Source organism: Puma concolor, chromosome B1, assembly GCF_028749965.1.
Source record: "Puma concolor isolate L17-30 chromosome B1, mPumCon1.1.hap2, whole genome shotgun sequence".
NCBI lineage: Eukaryota > Metazoa > Chordata > Mammalia > Carnivora > Felidae > Puma > Puma concolor.
In genome coordinates, this window is record NC_141670.1 from 72,800,742 (window position 1) to 72,806,960 (window position 6,219).

A 6,219-nucleotide genomic window follows, 5' to 3' on the forward strand; every position below is an offset into this window, starting at 1 on the left:
TACTCTTAGGATCCAGCAAAATGGTGAAATGTCTTTTCGGACTCAGCAGAAATTAATGTACTCAGCATACTTCTAGGACCACATTATTCGCTGAGGTCTAATACTTTGAGAAAGAGCACATTCATATAAAGCGTTTTTTTTATTTTTTCCTCAAACTTGCCATATTTTTAGAATTGCCTGGATGGCAGGGGGTGGGGGTGGGGCTTTGTTAAAGGTAGAATCTTTCCTGGAAATTTTGATTCAGTGGTTCTGGGACAGAGTGGTCTAGATTTCTAACAAGACCCCCAGGTCAGTGTGATTGAGAAACACAGAAGCCAAGGTGCGTATGTCTGTTAGAATATCTCATTCCCCATCTATGCTGGAAAGCATGGTGTCAATACTGTCCCTTTACACATTATCGAGTAATGAGAGTTTTTCTTGGAAAGTTTTTATAAGCTTTGCATACTTGTAGGTTCTTTTCTTTTTCATTAAAAAGATTTTTTTTCAATGTTGTATTTATTTTTGAGAGAGACAGAGTGAGCAGGGTAGGGGCAGAGAGAGAGAAGGGGACAGAGGATCCAAAGTGGGCAAGCCCGATGAGGGGCTTGAACTCAGGAACCTTAAGATCACGGCTTGAGTCAATGTTGGAGGCTCAACTGACTGAGCCACTCAGGTGCTCGGCACGCTCAAGGGTTCTGACAGGCTCTTGCTGCCACTTGATTCCCTCTCTGCCATTGTTAACATCTACCACTTAGTACCCACTGTGACAATAATGAACCAGTGGGCTGTGCTTACTTGAGTAACATCTCTTAGGGGTGTGGCAAGCCCAGCATTTTTCTGCCAGTCCCTTTTGAAAACGCCAAACAGGGAAGTTCCTGAAGTAAGTCTTCAGGAAAATTATCCACCCAAGAGGGGAGGATTGGTTCAACAAATAGTTGATTAACAAAAGGTAAATGTTCATCTTGAATGCTTTATCTGGAATACAGATGACAATTTTGAATGTTGAACATGTCTCTTTTTTTCCTTATAAATAACAATTACTTTTCTATTTATTAAATTTTTGACTTGCTCCTTTTAGTGTCAGGTTTAGTAATATTCCCCGGTGATAAACATCTGGCTTTTAAACAAAAGACATGTTTGTGCAACCATAATGTGTTTATTAAAGCACAAAAAGGGAAAACTGAATCTATTATAAGCCTATGAGCTGACAGTAAAGAAAAAGAAGCAAGTTTACAAAATATGGGCGATTTAATTACATTATTTTCTAATAAAAATAAACATATAAATATAGACCTATATGACTAGAAAAAATAAAACCTGGAAGGAAATACACCAAAATGTTAGTAGCAGTGTTTTGATTCTGAAATTATGGGTAATATTAGTTTTCCTCTCCTTTTTAATTTCTATTTTAAGCTTTTAACAATTATGATGTGTTACATTTAATATAAAAATTGTTAAAAATTATGTTGAAAAAAATCACATTGCTTTCCCTGAAACGTTACTGAGGATTTATTTTTGCAAATTTGCTTTTCAATTTATCCTTTAAAATCGACCTTGGAAATTTTGTCAGAGATCTGTACATTCACTTTAGCAGTAAATTTATGCATCAAAAAATCAGCTGCAGAAAGTTCAGACTGAAAGGTGTGTTTGATAAGATGACATTAATAATATATTGTCAATTCTATATTTATATATCTTCCAACTCATTTGGAAATTTTTAGCTCCAGATAAAAACAATTTAATCTTTGATGTGAAAAGAAAATGGGAACAGTGTTTAGAAGAAATAATTTAACAAAAGCACCAGGGTGAAGGTTATGCATATAACCGTGCCACATAGAAGTAATTTTTTTAAGATCCCAAACTCTCTTTCAAAGTAAAATAACCAGCAGGTTATTTTGTAGAAATTGATGAACTGATTCTAGAATTTATGTGAATGTGGAAAGCATCTAGAATATCTGACCAAACTTTAAAAAAAACTTTTTTTTTTAACATTTATTCACTTTTGAGAGACAGAGAGAGACAGAGCGCAAGCAGGAGTGGGGCAGAGAGGGAGACACAGAATCCTAAGCAGGCTCCAGGCACTGAGCTGTCAGCACAGAGCCCCACGTGGGGCTCAAACTCATGAACTGTTGACATGATGACCTGAGCCGAAGTCGGATGCTTAACCGACTGAGCCACCCAGGGGCCCCTGACACAATTTTTAAGTAAAGAACAAAGTTCTTAGACGTATACGATGTGATTCCAAAACGTATAAGCGCACGGTAATCAAGACAACATGGAATTGGTGTAAGAGGGCACAAGGAGATTAATGGGACAAAATAGAGAAACAAGAAATAGGGCTAAATATAAGAATTAATGCTATAAAACTCCTAGAATAAAATATGAGGAAAAACCTTTGGGACTCACATTTAGCCATGGTTTCCTTAAAAACACACAAAATGCACAAAGTAGAAAAGGGAAAAAAGTGATAAGCTTCACAAAGCTATTAGAAAATACAAGCCAAAGTCACAATGATATACCACAGCACATAAACTACAACGTCTAAAGTTGAAAAGACCTACTTATATAAAGTATTGACAAGGATGTAGAGTAATTGGAACTGCCATATACTGTTGGTGGTAACATAAAATAGTATGATTACTTTTGAACATAATTTAGCCATTTGTTAAAGAATAAAATATCATTCAAGGCTTAGATATTTAGCAAAGAGAAATGAAAGTCCTTGACATTCCCTCCAAGCCAAGAAAATGCAGAAGTACAACCAGTATTGGAAGAGATTCGTAACAAAGATCCAAGAAATTGAAAATGTCATGCAAACATGAAAAAAAAAAAAAAAGCTATTTTGAAGATACAATCCAAAATATGATCTATAGGTTTGGCATGAAAATGCCAAGAAAATTCTGACAACTGTCTCAGAAGAAAAACCAATTTTAATGAGAACTGTGTTTTACCCTAGCTTTTTTGTATTATTTTATATAAGTCAAAATAAGAAAGACTATTTCCTTTGGAAGCTCAAGCATCTTGGTAAAATAAGATAAATGTATCTACCCTAGGCAATTCAATTAAGAAGTGGGTATCTTGGGTGCCATTTAAAATAACTCATACAATGGTCATTAAATATACACTCAGCTATGCTATATCACACAATAAAATGAAAAAAATCCTAAAGTGTTCATTCAGGAAAAATAATCAACAAATTGAACTGTATTAGTTCTTATGGCTGAGGCAGATTTTATGAATGGAACCCAGATAAGATTGCTTTATATCCAGTAATAAAAATTTACATCAGAAAATAGTAATAACATGTTTTAGCTGAGGATGTGTTCCTTCTCATCTTCATTTGCATACAAGGCCAGAACTTTGTCTCTTAACGTAGACCAGAAGTTATGATGTTAGTTAGGTAACAGACTACACTAAATTTGAGAACATATAGCATATCTGAAGACACTCTAGTTAAAAACAAACAAAAGCAAGCCCAAAGCACTATATAGTTAAACCAAACACCTGCCTACAAATCAAGTGTTTGCATCTCTTGGAAAAGACTTTAATCCCTAGAACAATGGACACCTCTGTGCCTAGATCTTTATCTGGCTTGGAATGGCCCTGGATAAATATTTGGTGTGGAAAGCTGACTCTTTTCTGATGAGCCATAGAAGCTCCTGACATTGTCGCAGGCTTCCTTGAACGACTTCATTTTTCGAAAGCATGAATTCAAGTTTGTTCCAAAGAGAATTAGTAAAATACCTCAAAGTGATTTTAAAACATAATGACATTCTGAAGTCTATTATTTTGTGGAATGAGATAAAGTTTGAATCATGCCAGCTGTCACCATCTGAAGCTTTTTTATTGTACTGATTCCATTCAAGCTCTTATTTTGAACCACTGCCGATGCTAAGTAGGTTCGTTAATTAAGGATAGGTGCCAATTAGTCACTTAAAATTTTGAAAAAAATCATTAATGATGGCATGCTAATCAGATACATTGGAAGGGCTGACTACAGAAATTGACTACACATGCCATGATTCTTACATAAGCCTCTCAAGAGACCGTTCTGTAAGAACATAAGTGGATTCAGCTACTCCAGGGATTTCAGTGAGAATCCTTTCTAGTCACCCAGGGTGAACCATCCAGCCTCCCTGAATGTCCCTGTCCACTATGCAGGTGAACAGTGAATTTGATTTGGAAGCTATGCTAGAAGTGCCTGATTTACCTCTTGAGATCTGCCCTATCTTCTCCACTTGGCTCTGTATTCTGGGGGGCAAGACCTGTGAAGACTGCATCAGAAGCGTCCCTTGCTCTCTGGTTTCTGGTTTCTGCTGAGGGATACTGGGAAGGGATCAAAGGGGTGGAGCAGCATGATGTCCTGGCGTTTATTTCCTTGGCTCTCCTACCAACAGTTGCCATGGATGGGTCACATCCCTTCACCAAAAGACACTACTGCTCTCAAGGCATCTTCCTTCTCTGCATAGCTCTGCATAACTCCTGGATCCCGGTAACGGCTCTCTCTCCTTTTCCCTTCAAGAGTAAAAACAGTAGTGGCTCTGACTCTTACCAGCCCTGGAATGGTCATCCTCTCTGTCATTTTTCCCAAACCCTACTGTATCTTTCAGAACAGTACTTATGAAATACTTGTTTCTCAACTGACTAGCCTAAGGGTGCCATGTATTTCCTGCTGGGAGTCGAAATACTACACATGTGGAGTGAGGATCAGAAGTATTTGACTAGATACATGGAGCAAGGAGAGAGGAGGCCTGATACTATGGGCAAGCTGTCTGAATAATCTGATGTGCAGCACACAAGAGAATGTGTGGCTAGTCGTCCACATTATCAAAGAGAAGAGCTGCTTTAAAAGAGCCCTAATAATTCACAGAAACTTTTAGTTGCATTTAGGCGGATAGCATTCTGAAACAACACAGTGAAGTACAGCTTAGTTTGATTACTAAGATAGTCTTAGTGAAATTTATTTAAGATATTCTTGGGGTGCATGGGTGGCTCAGTCGGTTGACCGACTTCGGCTCAGGTCATGATCTCACGGTTTGTGAGTTTGAGCTCCACGTCGGGCTCTGTGCTGATAGCTCAGAGCCTGGAGCCTGCTTCAGATTCTGTGTCTCCCTCTCTCTCTGCCTCTCCCCCACTCACACTCTGTCTCTCTGTCTCTCAAAACTGAACAAACGTTAAAAAAAAATTTTTTTTAAAGATATTGTTAACTCACAGTTAAATCTTCAGTCAAAGATTTGAAAGAAGTTTTTGTTTAAATGCTTTATCATTTGTATTGTCTAATACAGTAATGGACAAAGAACCACCAGAAAGAGAAAAGATAATGAGAATGTAGATAAATATGAAAAAGAAGAGAATACTGCCATTTAATTAGTCATGAGGTTGTATATTGCTTATGGACGTCTTGCTGAACATGATTTTGCTGAGACTTCTAGCAAAAACAAAGCCTTAACAACATACCTACTTGAAGATTCTATGTAGGAATCATTGTATTTCTGTACCACTGTACATTTACGGAGGGGGTAAACAGAAATGATAACGTTGTAGATTTTTTATAAACTATGAAAACAACGTGTGTTAGGGGAAACACACAAAGTGAAGGTTTTTATGTACCAATGCCCACAAGCAGGCCTAAAGTGTGCTTGGGTTGTACAAAAGCTAACAAGAGTCATATAAGTTAGATGTGCTTGAGGTCTGTTCGGTCTTAGAGTGTTTCGCTTCTGGAGCAATATTTCCCTGGTGAGTTCTTCCAATCTGTTAGTTTTGTAATTCTTCTTTCATCCGGGCAGCTTCATTTGATCAGGGAAATCTTAATAGCTAAGCGATGCAGCTGATCAATTCCCTAACGAGCAGAAGAATTTTCTTGATATCAATTTCTCAGCTGAGGCGTGAGTGCATATTTGCATCATGGACTTCACGTTTCATTAAGCTTGAATTCAGAAAACATTTTCTCTTATAAATATGCAACGCGTCGAAAGCTGAAATGTACTCAAAAGATGAAAATGTCTTGCCAGGGTAACCAGCTGGACTCTTTCACCGCTCAAAATGTGGTTCTCATTACAAATGAGTTGGCCTTCAGGGGAGAATTTTCACAAGAATATGAACTCCGAATACTTCATATTACCAGTAAGCACAAATTAAATAAAGCGATCTACGTAAATGAAGGCTGTGAATGCTGAAATCTGCTACTGAACACGTCTCACAAACATATCTTTGTGTATGTTTTAAAAATGTGTCTGGGTT